The sequence below is a fragment of the Puma concolor genome, chromosome A2 (assembly GCF_028749965.1).
Source record: "Puma concolor isolate L17-30 chromosome A2, mPumCon1.1.hap2, whole genome shotgun sequence".
Lineage (NCBI taxonomy): Eukaryota > Metazoa > Chordata > Mammalia > Carnivora > Felidae > Puma > Puma concolor.
Genome location: NC_141668.1, coordinates 97,629,019 through 97,646,632, shown reverse-complemented (window position 1 = coordinate 97,646,632; position 17,614 = coordinate 97,629,019).

Sequence of the window (17,614 nt, the reverse complement as noted above, 5' to 3'; positions counted from 1 at the left end):
CAGCAGCTCAGAATTTATTAGACATGTTGGTTCTCATTGAATCAGTGTGGGTGACAAATGGAGGAAAGAAAATTCTGGGAGGGTAGGTTATAAAAAGAGAAAGGAAGAAAGAAAAAAAGAAAGAAAGAAAGAAAGAAAGAAAGAAAGAAAGAAAGAAAGAAGAGAGAAAAGAAAGAAGAGAGAAAAGAAAAGAGAAAGAAAAGAGGAGAAAAGAAAAAAAAAGAGAAAAGGAGAGAAAACAAAAGAAGAGAAGAGAAAAGAAAAGGAAAGGAGAGAAAAGAAAAGAAGAGAAGAGAAGAGAGGAGAAGAGAAAAGAAGAGAAGCAAGTGCTACGTCAGGCAGCAAGTGTCCAAAGCCTGGGGCAAGTCATCCCTTAGTGATTGTACTTGAAGCCTTGGCTGCTGAGTCATCATCAAGAGACAGTGATCCAGCCCTTGCAGAGTGTGACATTTGGAAAAACAAAAGAGACTGTTGGGAACCACTGAGGGGTTCCTTACCAGGCAGAACAATAGCTTCTTGGCTTATCATTTGGACACTGCCCTTCTTGTGGCTCTTGGAGCCTGGCATGCCTGAAGACAAAGTTATGACTTGGCTGAAGCAAACTAACAAACACAGTAGGCAAACATGAATTGACTAATTTTAACGACTGCAAGGCACTGTGAAAGGCCCTATATTTATTCTCCTGCCTGAAAATCCCCAAAAAGTCCTCCCAATGCTGTTACGTCACTGTTGTGACAGAGTAATGAAGTTTCTTTCCTTTTTAACTTCAGAAATAAAGGTGGCTATTCATTTCTTAGGTTGCACATGGGAAAATAGAAAAGAGCAGAGGGAAAGGCTTCAGCCTGAATGATCCTGGCCCCTCTCCCTTGTCTTTACTCTGTTCCTCTGACCAGCTGTGATAGAACCTACTTTCAGACTTTGGGAAAAATTGTGAGTGTGTGTGTGTGTGTGTGTGTGTGTGTGTGCACGCACATGTTATGTGTGTGTAAAGAGGTGCATGAGAACAGCTAATATACGATAAACTGTTCAAAGCTAGGAATTTCTTGGGACAAATCTTTCCTTTTTGTAAGTATGACCACATAGCTCGTTTCTACCAATCAAAAGTCACCAACATTCATTGAGCACTTTCCTAAGCCTTTTGTTTATGTCATCTCAATTATTCTTCACAATAGCCTGAAAGTCGGACAACATGAACATTCTCATTTTATAAAGAAAGCCACAGAAACTCTAAGTGATTAAATAATTCAATCAAGATCACATTTATAATGACAGCAGAGACTTAAACTCAAGTTCTCCTGATTCCAAAGCCTTAGCTTCCAAGTATAAAAGCCCAGTGCAGGCCAAATTCTGGAAAAAACTTACAGCATAGGAAAGTCAAATTCTATCAGAGTAATGAAATTACGCTTCCCATTTAAGTTAGTCAAACAACTCTGACAAATGGAAATATATTCATTATGTTAAAGTTTCCCTATATTATTTCATTTTGTCAGGATTCAAATTTATTCATAAAAGGACTATAAAGCCAAAGAGAAAAAGAAATCCGAGATTCTGAAATCCACCAATTTAATGATCCAATAAAATAAAATAAAATAAAGACTGTGCCAAAGGAGCTTTATATCCAAACTTGAGAGTTAGATTGAGCAATTATGGGTTAATCAAAAGCATTTAAAAATTTCTTGTGTCTAGATTACTGAAAAGAAGGCTGGAGTATGAACCAAAGGTCCTTTCTACCTTTGCATCTAAAGTTGGACAACTTCGAGCAGGTCTCTTATTACCTCCAATTCTGCCTCCCACCTGTAAAAGGAGGGTTGGAGCAATCTAACCCTTAAGATCCCTTCCCGTTCAGATATTCTGTAACAAGGGACAGGCTTTTGTTAGGCTTAACATTCATGATTCACTGTTTTATATCTTTGCAGGAGATGGGGCAAATTTTGCATGTTGTTCTCCAACCCCTCCACTTCCAACAGTCTAAGACCTAATTTAAACCCTCTAGAGAAAAGTGGCAAACTCTGCCTGGAGGGCTCCTTTTTCTCCATCAACAGGTATCTGAGTTCCCAGGTAGTCTCAGCTGACACTTCCAGCTTGTGCGTCTTTGCCTCCGTGCAGCAATCCCCTTTCGCACATGGGGAAGTCAGGGGAAGAATGTGCTGCATGCCGAGACACTTGGCCGGGCTAGGATCTGGACAGAGTGGTCAGTGCCTGGGTCTCTGCTGGAAAATAGCAACTCAGAATAGGATAGCTTGAGGCGGACACAGCTCCTCCTTTGTGTTCCCGTTGTGTCTTTATTTAGCAATGGCATAGTCATTTCTTTGGGGCATTGTACTAAGAGTTTTGTGAACTGGTTTTTATTTCTCTCTCTCTCTGCCCATTTCAGTGATGATTTTATTAGAAAGGCTGCAAGCCACACCAGCCTGTGTTAGGAAACTAGGGTCAGCCACCCCTGACTCAGCAGCACGCATGGGGCACTTACTGCACAACCTGTTTTCCTAACTCCCTAAGCACAGAGGAGGTAAATGGATATTAACCTTCCGATCTCCCTCAGCTCTGGTTGTGTGTTTTCCTTGTGAGCTAGATCTGGACAAGCTGGATGGGCACATCCATGTCTAACAGAAGATTAGAGAGAATAAAGGTACATTGGGAATTAAGCAACACGACATTTACATAACAACCGTTTATGACTTCGGGGGATATAAGACAATGGAGAGAATTCTCAGCACAGGGCTGAGGTTTCCACAGCAGGATTCCCAGGACCTTTAATGAGAATCGTGTGGCTGAATCCGGAATCCTGTCACATCTGCTGAGAACTCAGCCTGAAGCGTTCTCATTATGCTAACTTTGGGAGTCCGCAAACTGCGGACTGAGCTGGCGTGCTCTTTTCCAGGTGCCATATGCTTGTTCATTTTCTTTTTGTTCCATCCATGGTAGCACGCACTTTTCCTTCTATCTTGCTTTGCTTCCTGAGGGTTCTTTCTGGGACACCAGTGGAAAGGACAAAGAGCAGAAGAGGAAAAGGAGTTACGCTCCCGCGGATCCTCTGCCACTCATATGACGTTGTCTTTCACAGGGAGACCCATTTGAATTGGGCTTCACGTGGCATCGCGGAATTAAATTGCTATCATTTTCAGCGTCTGAACTAGATTTGTCATGAGAACATAGCCCCCATCAAAGAGTTCATTGTCAGGAGGCATTACGGAGAGCCCGAGGGCGTGGCTCCACACTGCCCATCCACCTGCCAGCCTTCAATGGCAGACTGGGGATGGAGCAGGGAATCGCCCTCCTCTGCCCACAGGATGGAGCTTATGAAATGGCTTATCTTGGTACCATGTGCTTTGAAAACAAAGAGCACCATTTAGCTCTTTCTCCTTCCCTTGAAGTCTGTATCTCTCATCATTCTGATGCCTCATGTTGCACTTCTCACGTGGGCACACCCAGGCCGGCGACAATGGGGAAGGGCCCCGCTCAATGGTGCACCAAGTTTCAGAGAATTTAATCGCATCACAAATGCTGGGATTGGCTCAAACACAAGCAGAAAATGCCTTCTCAGGGTCGAAGTGCTTTTCATTTCCCCATCAAGTTCACCTGGGTTTCAGAAGTTATAGCCAAGGTTTTTCTCTGGTTTGGTTTTGCTTTTAGCATAAGTTAGGGTAACAGTCAAGCAATTCATTGTTCAAATTCAAAAGTGCGCTGTGATAATGGACCTTATTTTATTTGTTTCAAAACGCATCATTTTGGAAGCGATTCCTGAGATTCCGTTAATAAAAAAGACCAGTTGCTCCTTTTATTTCTCCTTCCCTTTAAGAATTTCTTTTTCAACGTTTATTTATTTTTGGGACAGAGAGAGACAGAGCATGAACGGGGGAGGAGCAGAGAGAGAGGGAGACACAGAATCGGAAACAGGCTCCAGGCTCTGAGCCATCAGCCCAGAGCCTGATGCGGGGCTCGAACTCACGGACCGCGAGATCGTGACCTGGCTGAAGTCGGACGCTTAACCGACTGCGCCACCCAGGCGCCCCAAGAATTTCTTGAATTCACGCTCTGTCTCACCAAATCAAAAAGGACAACACATGCAGGAAAGAGGTGAGGTTCTGGAAAGGAACAAATGATAGGCCTACACCTGAAAGAAAACCCATTCAACTGTCCAAGAGACACAAAGACGTTTACTGACTTGCCTGTTGAATTGAGCCTCCAGAGTGAAGTGTCAGATTCAAAAATCACATCTCCAGCTTTTGCGGTTGAGCTGGGACTTCTAAATCCCCAACTACTGGTTCTGGTATTAAAAATTTCTTGAGGGGCGCCTGTGTGGCTCAGTCAGTTAAGCGTCGGACTTTGGCTCAGGTCATGATCTCACGGTTTGTGAGTTCAAGCCCCGTGTCGGGCTCTGTGCTGACAGCTCAGAGCCTGGATCCTGCTTCGGATTCTGTGTCTCCTCCTCTCTCTCTGTGCCTCCCATGCTCATGCTCTGTCTCTGTCTCTCAATAATAAATAAACATTAAAAAAAAAAATTCTTGAAAAGAAAAGAAAAGAAAAGAAAAGAAAAGAAAAGAAAAGAAAAGAAAAGAAAAGAAAATTAGTAGCAATGGTCCTTATTTTCCAAGACCTACAAAAACCTATTTAAAATATAGTTGCTTGGACTGCCTGGGTGGCTCAGTCAGATGAGTGTCCAACTTCAGCTCAGGTCATGATCTCACAAAGGCGCTTGAGTTCGAGCCCTGCATGGGGCTCTGTGCTGACCGCTCAGAGCCTAGAGCCTGCTTCAGACTCTGTGTCTCCCTTTCTCTCTGTGTCTACCCCATTCGCCCTTGCTCTCTCTCTCTCTCTCAACAATAAACATTACAATAAATAAATAAATAAAATACAGTTTCTCAATTTGTGTTTTATTGCAATGGAAGAGAATTGAGTGAAGGAAGTGGATTCTTACCTTTAAAAGAAGAATATTTGGGTCATCTCACTTTCAATGTGATGATTCATAATAAAGAATTTATACTCTGTGCCAGTGTCACCATATTCTTTATTTTTTTTTCTTTACTATTTATTTATTTATTTATTTATTTATTTATTTATTTATTTTTCAATATATGAAATTTATTGTCAAATTGGTTTCCATACAACACCCAGTGCTCATCCCTAAAGGTGCCCTCCTCAATACCCATCACCCACCCTCCCCTCCCTCCCACCCCCCATCAACCCTCAGTTTGTTCTCAGTTTTTAAGAGTCTCTTATGCTTTGGCTCTCTCCCACTCTAACCTCTTTTTTTTTTCCTTCCCCTCCCCCATGGGTTTCTGTTAAGTTTCTCAGGATCTACATAAGAGTGAAAACATATGGTATCTGTCTTTATCTGTATGGCTTATTTCACTTAGCATCACACTCTCCAGTTCCATCCATGTTGCTACAAAGGGCCATATTTCGTTCTTTCTCATTGCCACATAGTACTCCATTGTGTATATAAACCACAATTTCTTTATCCATTCATCAGTTGATGGACATTTAGGCTCTTTCCATAATTTGGCTATTGTTGAGAGTGCTGCTATAAACATTGGGGTACAAGTGCCCTTATGCATCAGTACTCCTGTATCCCTTGGGTAAATTCCTAGCAGTGCTATTGTTGGGTCATAGGGTAGGTCTATTTTTAATTTTCTGAGGAACCTCCACACTGTTTTCCAGAGTGGCTGCACCAATTTGCATTCCCACCAACAGTGCAAGAGGGTTCCCGTTTCTCCACATCCTCTCCAGCATCTATAGTCTCCTGATTTGTTCATTTTGGCCACTCTGACTGGCGTGAGGTGATATCTGAGTGTGGTTTTGATTTGTATTTCCCTGATGAGGAGGGACGTTGAGCATCTTTTCATGTGCCTGTTGGCCATCTGGATGTCTTCTTTAGAGAAGTGTCTATTCATGTTTTCTGCCCGTTTCTTCACTGGGTTATTTGTTTTTCGGGTGTGGAGTTTGGTGAGCTCTTTATAGATTTTGGATACTAGCCCTTTGTCCGATATGTCATTTGCAAATATCTTTTCCCATTCCGTTGGTTGCCTTTTAGTTTTGTTGGTTGTTTCCTTTGCTGTGCAGAAGCTTTTTATCATTCTTTAAAAACAAATGATGCCACGTATAGCTGGGATAAACTGACCTATAGGAGACTTAATGTAGATTTACATCAGCTCCTAACCGATCAGCTACTTATTGCCCTGCTCTACTGTTTCATTCTTCATGTTGCCTCTGTACTCACTTTCCTACAATAAAAATCCCAGTGATCTTGCTTTTCTGACTAATGATCTCTACTGATCCTTTTCAATGAATGGCCCTTATAGTAGCTCTCCTACGGCTTTCTGCTGTAGTGACTCAGGGCCTTTCTCTGCTCCCTGAAAGCATCACAACTGGCACATCTTTGCCTGTGCTCTTCCCTCTGAGCAGAATATTCAACCTCGATGTCACTCCTGGAGAAGTGCCTTCTCTCCTTTCAATTCAGCTCAGATGTGATTCTCTCCATGAACCTTGCTTGCTTCCTCAGGCAGAATTAGCCGCCCTGTCCTCTGTCCTGTAGGGTAGGTACTGTTTGTAATATGACTTGTCATTAGTTGCTTTTCTAATTTTTTCCTTTGGAATATAAGCTCTTCAATTTCTGGGACAGTGTAGTCATCTGGTATCTCCGGCCCAGCACATAGTGGACGCTCAAATCTTTGTCGAGATGGTAAGTGAACCAATGAACATCAGTGTTTTGGAGCCCTGAACACTGATGTAAGAATCGCCTCCTTATCATACTTCAACCCTACGTCCATGCTTTGACATACTCTTGTAAATCATGCCTCATAATGAACTTTTAGATGCATGGTACAACTCTTTCCTCCATCTTTACCCTAATGGATCAAGACCATTCTCAGAAGCGAAAGGAAGGGGACACAAAACTTCCATGTAACTGAGGCCCTTGTTGACTCTGCACCTAGAAAGTGGCTGCTTTCTTATCGTGATGATTAGTAAAATGGACTCTGGTACAAGCATATGAACAAGGAGTTTTTCTCTGCCAGTTTTTCACAAAACAAGGCCATTGGAACCTGGAGCTTTCTGACTGTGATGCACAGAAGCGCTGACTTTTTTTCTCACTGATAAATGAACTGAGCAGCATTTGATATAGTAATAACTCCCAGAATTACTAATCAATTTGTGCTAAGGTGACCTTTTAAAGAGAGAGGCTACATGCCAGGCCTCAGCAGGGAGTGTGACCTCTGAGTCCAACATGGCTGGTGTCAGACCCAACTGGAGGTGCACGGGAAGCTTGCACCTGCTGTAGCTGGCGCTTTGTACGAGTCACCAACTCAGTGATGGCTCTCTTCTTTCTGGTTCCCCTTCAGCAAAATGATGAGAACAACTTGTAGCATATGGAAGCATTTCCACATTGCAAGTTATTCTGGGTGGGGGGGGGATGTGATTTGCAAATTCTGTCAAAAGAAACAGGCATTTCCAAATGCTACTACGATGTTCAAACACATCCTTGTGTGTCAGAAGATCTTACAGATGTTGTCTTTTTAAACATTCTCCGTGGCTAAAAATGATCAGGGTGAAGAAGTGCAAGGAGCTCATCCCAACAGTCATTGCTCCAGACAGACAGGGAGACCTTCAGCTGTGGCTTCTGGATCATCAGCCTCGTCACAAAGGGTTGCTCAATTGTCCCTCAAAAAACCACACGTTGCCAGCAGCTGTGTACCAGCAGACAAGGATTGCAGTAATGACATTTGTAGACAAGATGATACCTGAAGATCAGGACAAAACAACCTCTTGCAGGCGCCCCCACCCCCTGGGGCTTGTCTTTGTGGAGGCTGTCAGGGAACATTTCAACACCGAGGCAAGGAAGCGGGATTCCCCAAAGAGCATTGGGAGTGGGTCTCTGCGGGCATTTGGACACGAATGGCTGGTGGTGTGGGTGGAAGGGAGAATAAACGCAGCACCGCTGTAAATGCCAGATTTATGGCCAGACAATGTCAGAGAGGAACGGAATTACACAATTCCGTAAGAATGGATCCTTAACTCATTTTTTAATAAAAGAACAAAATAGGATATGGAAAATACACTACAGGGAATATCAGTCCACCAACAGAAGACGGAGGACAGAAAAAAATATCTGTCTGTTTACTGACGGTGGAATAGAATTAGTCACTGAGCAGTGGACAGGCAGCCACACTTCATTCTGCAGCAATGGAATCTTCTCCGGGATCTTAAAAGGGCTTTTTCCCCAACAGGTCTACGGAGAAGAAAAAAGGGATCAGAAATGGACGAAATTTACTCTTGTAATAGCTGCCTCTTTTATGAAACAAGAAAAATATAATACAAAGTGAAAACAAATATAAGTGCATCTGTCGTCTGAACACAGGACAGGCCCCTGTAGGAGACATTCTTTACTAACAGCCTTAATAAAACCAATCGCCCATTTTTCTATGTGTTTGGTTGTTTTGGTATATCTTAATTTATGAGTGAGGACAACACCGAAACAAGATTATATTAAGAATTGGTAAGAAATTCTCTGTGAGCTCTCTCATATTATTAAATAGACTCAAAAGCAGAAATGCAAAGAAAGATAACATGTTTAATTTTTTTTTCAAAAAAAAAACAGATGCAGAGTAAGAAGTCCACTTAACAACTGCATAGGAAAAGTTATTTCTATGTTCAAAATGGAGAGCCTCTCCAGGGGTGCAATATAAATTGGTCTGAGATTCTCCTGAGCATGTAACTATAAGAGCTAAAAAATGTGTCACACACCGGATGAGGCTTTAAGTGGATTATTTCAATTACATTCTCACAACATTATGAAATTCTCATGGTGTATTATTATTCTTACTGAACAGTTGAGGAAACTGTGGCTTCGAGAGACTGAATCACAGAGTAGGGAGGTAAATGGGGAATTCTCACCCAGGATCTACCCAGGATCCACACCTCCCACTCTTTTTTTGGTAAGTTTTTAAATTTATTTTGAGAGAGAGCACAAGTCAGGAAGGGACAGAGAAAGAAGGAGAGAGAGAGAGAATCCCAAGCAGGCTTCCACAATGTCAGCACAGAGCCCGCTGGAGGGCTCAAAATCATGATTGGTGAAGTCATGACCCCAGCCGAGGTCTGACGCTTAACCGAATGAGCCACTGCGATGCTCCAACCACACCTCCCGCTCTTGAGCAGCCTTCAAAATGGCCAGCACAGGGCATTTTTGCTTCCTCCCCATGTAGGGTTATTTCTTACAACAGATGAGAGGACTTGATCTTCACCTACAAATAGTCACATAATATTTAAAAATAAGCTAACATATGAAAGAGAAGTAGCATCTGAATGAACTCTGACTTTTCAGAAGATTGCAAAGTTGGTACAAATGAAGCATCAGAAGATACTAGCAACTATTCAGCAGATAGGACTCACTTAGACAAGGTTGCACATGCCCTAAGCTTTATCCTAGCTAATTCTTTGTTTCCCTTTCCTTTTCCCCCTAGATTCATTATGAAATCTATTGCTTTCTCTATCTGTTCGATATGGTAGAGAACACTACAACCAGAAAACAAAATAACTTTCCTTGTGTTACTAATAATGCGGATGGTTTACTCTCCTCAATGTATGTCTGTTTCCCATAAATTGGTTTTGGAGAAATGAGTTTAGCAGCATGCGTGTCCATTTGTAAAACAATTAAAAACATATAAAAGCAAATTTACTGAGTACATTTTAAAATAGCTTCTGAATAAAAAAGGCTTTCAGATTTTACATGCAACAAATCCTCATGTATGAACAAATGAAGTCAGGTCTAATACACTTTGTTACACTAAAGTAAAGAGTTGAATTCAAACTTACAAAACTCCTAATTTCAATTGAACTCCTTTGCTTTTTAATAGTCTCTTACATTTATGTAATTTCAGAATTTCTAGAAATTTCTTTTACCTTTAATTAAGGTCTGATGACCTCACATCCAGCATATCATGTTAAACATTATCTTCTAATTTGATTCTCCACTTTATTCTCCTTTTCAAGTCCAGATGTTACCATGAGGGTCAAGATTTTTCTTTCCGTTCCCTGGAAATGAAACCATGGCACTCCTTTGTCGAGTTTCTATAGAGCTCTCTCTAATCTATGAATTCAAGCCTCAATGAGTCTACTGCCTATTTTATTTATATATTTTACTTATTTCTTTCTGAGGATGATGATGCTTTTTGAAAAAAAATGTATTATGAAAGTATAGCTGACATACAATGTTATATTAGTTTCAGGTGCACAACAGCGATTCTACAACTCTATACATTACGCAATACTGAGTCTGCCTAATTTAAAGCCCCCAGCATTGCACCTGAAGCAATCCCAAATCCCCTTTCCCAAAATTATTTCAATATGCTCCCTAATATCAACTTTTTACTTCAGCCCAACCAACATCCTCCTGGTTGCCTAAGTAGACCATGCCTAGGCATGCTTTTGGGAGTATTTGTCAGCTCCCTTCTTAAGATATACTTTCTGTTTCTCCTCTCTGCAAGTTGTACTGATTTTGTAATGCCTTCTGGAATGTCTGCCTTTTCCTGGAAAACATTTAAAGAACTCTGACCCGTGTCATCTCCCTCCTTCCTAAATTCCCATAGTATTCCAATGGTTGACAGGCATACCAGAAGGGCCAATTATTTCACTGACTCAAATTAATTGACAGCTCCATCCCTCACCTTGAGGTTGCTATTCCTTCTTTCTCTCCACGTTTTTGTGTCTTCACACTAGAGTTTTACGGTCGGAAATTTAGATATCTTGCCAATCTTTTGTGAAATTTAGGGGGGGAATGTCAATATCATGTATTTTAGTAGTAATGACACTAATTTGTAGTGATTTCATATTGATCCTTGAGTGATAGACACAGCATCTCAAAGGCCTGGGAAATCTGAGACTTCCTTTGATACTACTCAAAAAGGCCATGCTGATTGAATAAGAGCTTTGTTGAAGAAGAGAGAGTCATGTATTTTCTGAGGCAACTTCTGATGGCCCTAAAAATGACATAGTCTGGCTTTTGACTTTCAGAATTTAGGAAAAATCATTCATCCATAGATATGCTTTTTAAAATAAGAAAAGAGTTGGTTAAAGTGGTATATTTATATATATCTATAAATACTGTGGGAAACCACATAGATCAAAATGAGAAATGGAAATACAAACTAAATTATGGATTGTTTTCAGTGTGGTTATCTATTATTTACTAGCTTCTCTCAATATTCAACAGGTATGTACTGTTCAACAGATATGTGTACCACGCATTATTTATTTATTCTAGGCACTGGAGAGGGGATGAAGAATAGTGAAAAGAAACAAAAATCCCTTTCTGGGGCAACTGGGTGGCTCAGCTGGTTAAGCATCGGACTCTTGGTTTTGGCTCAAGCCATGATCTCACAGTTTGTGAGTTTGAGATTCCACATCGGGCTCTGAGCTGATAGCTTGGGATTCTGTCTCCCTCTCTCTCTGCCCCTTTCCCCAGCCCCTCCCTCTTAAAAATAAATAACCATTAAAATAAAATCCCGTTCTTTCTGGTGTCTACATTCCAGGGAGGGGGATGGTATTGAGGGAAGACAATTGCAATTCTAGATAGGATGCCAGGAAAGACCGTACTGAAAAGGTAACACAAGTGAAGACTGGAAACTGATGAAAAACAAAACTGGTTAATCCCTGAGAAAAAAAGCATTTCGATAGAAGGGCAAAGTAGGTGCAAAGGCTGTAATGCAAATGTCTGCCCCCCACCGTAAGCAGAAAGTGGCAGTGAGGACTGCCTGCCTGACTGGGGTAGAGGGAGTGACAGGGAAACTGATATCGAATGAAAACACAAAGTGAGAGGGACCAGATGTGGAGGGCCTCGGAAGCCACGGTAAGTCAGCTTTCACTTGTATGAGATGGGCCACTAGAAGGTTCTCACAATCAGGTGCAGGTTTTACCAAGAGCAATCATCTGGCTACTATACTTAGAACACTAAATTAAAAATTAAATTTAAAAATTAAATTGATGTGAAATATTAAAGGCCACATTGGACAAAGCAGTGGGAGGAAGGATAGGGGGCAGGCAGACTTAGTGTAAGGGACTGCGAAATACATGAAAAGACAGCTGGAGTCAACAACTTGGGGCTATACCTTAATCCCACAAATGAGAATTCACCTCTGTCCATTCACCTCAAATTATTACTGTACTGGTCAAACCAAGAATTAGATTGCTTAGAATTCCAGATACTTAAACCACGAGGCAGGCTGCACTGGCTTTTTGTCTGTTGTTTTTGTTTTGTTTTTGTTTTTGTTTTTACCCCCGTGAAATACAAAGTTCAAATCTTACTTATCTCACTTTCATCAAATTTCTATGTCAAATGTAAATTTGGGAATGATTATGTTAAAAGTTCCCAATGGAGACGAAAAGGAAGCAATGATTGTTATACTGGTGTGCAGATCTGACAAGGCAGGACTTGGTGCTTTTCTTAGTGATAGATTTTTTAAAAATATTTTTATTGTGTAGCTACAAGTTATTTGTATCAGGCCCAACATTTTATTGTATTTTATTTTTAAGTTTATTTATTTTGAGAGAGAGAGAACCAGTAGGGGAGAGGCGGGGGGGGGGGGGGTGTGTGGACGGAAGATCCAGCAAAAAGCCCGATGCAGGGCTCAAATTCACCAACCATGAAATCATGACCTGAGCTGAAGTCAGACACTTAACCAACTGAGCCACCCAGGCGCCCCATAGGCCAAACGTTTTAATAGATGAGCCAGTTGTTTGAGAAGAAGCCAGTAAGGGTAGATTCCCAGCAGTCCAGCATTTCTGAGGAGGAAGTTTTGGAAGAATCACTGTTAAGCCTAGCATTCAGAGCCTCTGAACATGTGATGTGAGTTATCAGTGAGGGTGAAATGACTGTAAAGTTAGCTCAAGGGTCTATCAAGTTAAATAGAGACATTCATAGACTCTTTATGACTTGAGGATTGTGGTGCCAACTAGTTAATTGTTCTAATTTATTCTCCCTCAACTTTCCATCGAAATGTCCATGAAACATGTGGGGAGGTAGAAAGTTGCCAAAGCAGAGACCCTGAGAGAACTCATCTATAATTTTCCTTCATCTGAAAGTAATAGGAAGAGTTCCATGAGTGATGGGTGGGATTGAGAGACCTTCTGAAGCTGCCACATGTCCCCTTTGAAAGAGAAAACATACGAGGACATGATGTGAAGCAGACAGGAAAACTCTCACACCCGCATTCCTGTATCTCACACACATGAAACATTATTGGACAAAAGAGCCCCACAGAAACACTCTAATTTGTGAGAGAAATACATTCTGAGTCAGCCAGTGACAACCTCTTGTCCCCAGTCCACATCTACCATTGTACATCTTCCACAGCCCATTTGGAGATCATAGCCCCCATGAATGCAAATGGCAGAATGACGAAAGGCATTGGCAAATGGCACATTGCTTCCTGGAGTGAGAAGGCCATTGAGGTGTTGGGGACACAGGAAGAACCAGAGAGAAGCACAGGCAGAAGACTGTGGTTTTGTCTACCTTTTATGGCAAAGACTCATTTACTGCCCCATGGAGTGAAGGAATACATTCTTTAATCAAGGTGGCAAAGGCCAAGCTACTTAGCCCTATTGCAACTTAAAAGTCATAGAGTCATGGTCCATGTGGCTCTGCGAAAATAACATTAGTCCTCTGGACTAACTAATAATAACAAATGTTATTTTCGCAGAGCCACATGGACCATGACTCTATGACTTTTAAGTTGCAATAGGGCTATGGAGAAAGCAGGCTGCTTAATAAGGAATAAACATCAGGTCTGCCTTGGACTGCCCACAGACTGTCAAGAGGTTGGGGGGGGGGGGAAGGTCTGCAGATTGGGAGGGGAAGGGACGAAATTGTCCATTTAAAAAAAATTTTTTTTACTGTTTATTTTTGTTAGAGAGAGACACAGAGCATGAATGGGGAAGGGGTAGAGAGAGAGGGAGACACAGAATGCAAAGCAGGCTCCAGGCTCTGAGGTGTCAGCACAGAGTCCAACTCAGGGCTTGAACTCATGAACTGCGAGGTCATGACCTGAGCTGAAATCAGAAGCTCAACCAACTGAGCCACCCAGGCGCCCCAAAAGTGTCCATTTCTTTTAATGAAAATAAAATCAGCGTGCTTAATAAAATTGATAAAATCGTTAACTTCTTGCATAGAATTACCCACTATTTAGAAAACAATTAAAATGAAAATAAAAACACTGCACATGAAATCATATTGGATCATACCAAAGCTCTTTTCAGAGGTGAGTTAATGCCCTTAATAGTATCATTAACATAAATTAAAAAAATAAGTTAACTGAACATTAAATTCGTATGTTTAAAAATATATAACAAAATGAGCCTAATGTAAATCAGACCTAAAAAATAATACATACAACCTAGAAATAATGAAATAGCTAACAGAAAAATAGTCAACTGATAAACCTAGGAACCAGTTCTTCAAAAAAGAGAACCAGCGTGCCCGTGTCATTAAGCGTCCGACTCTAGATTTCGGCTCAGGTCATGATTTCAGTTTCTGAGTTCAAGCTCTGCATAGGGATCTGCACTCACAGTGCAGAGCCTGCTTGGGATTCTCTCTAGGCCCCTCCTCCTCCCCCCCCCCTCAAAAATAAATAGAGATTAAAAAAAAAAAGGATTATCTCTCTCACTCCCCCTGTCCCTCCCCCATTCACACTCTCCCTCTCTAAAAAAAAAATGAGAAAATTAAAACAAAAAAGAAACAAAGGACACATTTTAGGCAATTTTAATCAGGGGGAAAAAAGAAAAAGGCACTGATGCACTCATAATAAGGAATAAATAAAAGAGTATATAGATATGGGTAATTTTTTAAAAATATAAAAGAAAGTAATACAAAATTTATTACAATACATCTGAAAATTTTATTGAAAGGATAATTGTCTGGGAAAATATAAGTCAGTAAACAGAACATGAAGGAACAGAACACCAGTGGGGTCAATAATAATGTGAAAAAGAGACAAAAAGAGCTTGCCAAGAAATTATCTCCAAAAATAACTCCAGGTCCAGAGAATTTTACTGAAGTATTCTTTTGGACTTTCAAGGAAAAAACAATTCCCACACTTTTTAACTCTTCCATGAAAAAATGTGAAAAAGCTTTCCAAGTCATGGTGAACATAACACTAAAAGCTGATGCTGCACACTTGCAAAAAAAAAAAAAAAAAGGAAAAAAATAACGGAACAATATCAACACAGATATAGAAGCATAGTAGTTAAGAAATGATCAGGAATAAAATTTAACAATGTACAAAATGAATATTATGTCAGAAAACCAGAATGTGTTTAATTGTTTAATAAGTTAATAAAATATATCACATCAATAGGCCAAAGTAGAAAAATCTCCTAACATGACGTTAAAAAGTTCATCAAAATCATATCTGCGATATGAAATGTCATTTTAGTAGTAATTGCAAGTCACAAAGAGGTGCTCATGAACAATTTGTGTATTGGGGAAATAAGCATAAATTGAAACCACTAGATATGGTTTGCCTTTTAAGGAAGTAAACGCTAAAGGCGTTAGCTGCAAATAGGTGAATAAAGGTTGCGAGCATATCCCTCACCCACAATCAACAAAGTGAAGGGTTTTGTGGTTTCTAGAGGGTATAGGTATGCCTGGGATACCTCTCCCACTCTACCCTTCGAACCATCTGGGCATGTGGCCCAGCCAGGAAGAAGACACCTCTAGGAGTGTGGACCTTTTAGAAGGCCCTCTTAAATGATATTCCTAGAGGTTCTACCTGGCAAGGAGGAGCAGCGCTGAAAGGGAAGGACAGAAGACAGGGGAGAGGGGAGAAGTCCAACAGACTGGTGTTCTGGCTCCCCTTCTCCCCTGCACAATGGCTGCTTGGATCTCTTCTCTTTTATATGTTGGGGCCCAGTTTGAGACTTTGTTTGAAAAATGAGGTCCCAATGCTAATTGCAAACAAATAACTTTGAAACCCACTCCTTAAAACAACTAAGACTAAGTACACAAATTAAAAAAAATTTTTTTTAAATGAAGAAAAAAAAACCCTTCTTTACAACATTTGAAAAAGTAGTTTTTTAAAAGAGAGAATTAGCAGGCACACATCCTGACAAAAGTTACGTATACAGAATTATTTCATTGTCTTATATTTTAGCTGTCTGTAATTTCTATTTCTCTCTCTCTCTGTCTCTGTGTGTGTGTGTGTGTGTGTGTGTGTGTGTGTGTGTGTGTGTGTGTGTGTAACTCTTAGCCTTATTCTCTTATACATGCTCAGACACACAAAATGTTACATGGCTTATGAAACACCATGCTCTCTATCAGACCATTTGCAGTAATGATAAGGGGTACATGGGTGGCTCAGTTGGTTAAGGGTTAAGTGTCTGACTCTTGGTTTTGGCTCAGGTCATGATCTCACAGTTCATGGGTTTGAGCCCCGCACTGGGCTCTTCACTGAGAGGATGGAATCTACTTGGGATTCTCTCTCTCCCTCTCTTTATGCCCCTCCCCTGCTTGTGCATGCATTCTCTCTCAAAATAAATAAATAAACTTTTTTTTTAAATGATAAAAATTGATGAGTGTTTGCCATGGGCCAAAGGTGGTTGCTGAAATGGACTGGGAGAACTTGGGAGGGTGATGGAAATATTCTAAAACTGGATTGTGGAAATAGTTGCACCTATGTGTAAACTTACTAAAACTCACTGAACTGTATATATTCAAAGTAGAGTTCAGGTCGATAGTATAGATCTGAAGTATAGTTACACTTTGGCTCAGGTCATGATCTCACAATTATTGGGTTTAAGCCCCACTTGGGCTCTGCCCTGACAGCATGGAGCCTGCTTAGGATTCTCTCTCTCTCTCCCTATCTCTCTGTACCATTCCTGCACACACATGCAAATGCAATCTCTCTCTCTCTCAAAAGAAAAAAATGGAAGCGTGTACCATTTGATAAATATCTCCCCATTTTTCCCATCTCCCAGTCCCTGGCAACCACCATTCTACTTTTAGTTTCCATGAGATAAAGTTTTTGTTTGTCTTGTTCATTTGTTTTTATGTTTTTAGTTTCCACATATAAATGAGATCATACAGTGTTTGTCTTTCTCTGACTTATTTCACTTAGCATGATATTTCCTTATTTTTTAGGGCCAATTAATGTTCCATTGTGCATATGTGTGCCGATTGTGAATAATGCTTCAGTGACATGGAGGTGGAGATATCTTCTCAAGATAGTGATTCCGTTTCCTTTGGATACATATCCAGAAGTGGGATTGCTGGAAACTTTGGCAATTCTATTTTCAGTTTTTCTGAGGAACTTCTGTACTGTTTTCCATCATGGCCGCACCAATTTACATTCCCACCAACAGTGCACAGGTTAATTGACCTCTACACATCCTCACCAGTGGTTACCATCTCATGTCTTTTTGATAACAGCCATTCTAACAGGGTGAGGTGATAGCTCACTGTGATCCTGATTTGCATTTCCCTGGTGTTGTCTAACGTGGGGCACCTTTCCATATACCTATTGGTCACTTGTATGTCTTCTTGGGAAAAATGTTTATTTAGGTCCTTTGTCCATTTTTTAACAGATTATTTGGTTTTTCTTTCTTTAGTTTGTAAGAGTTTTTTATATTT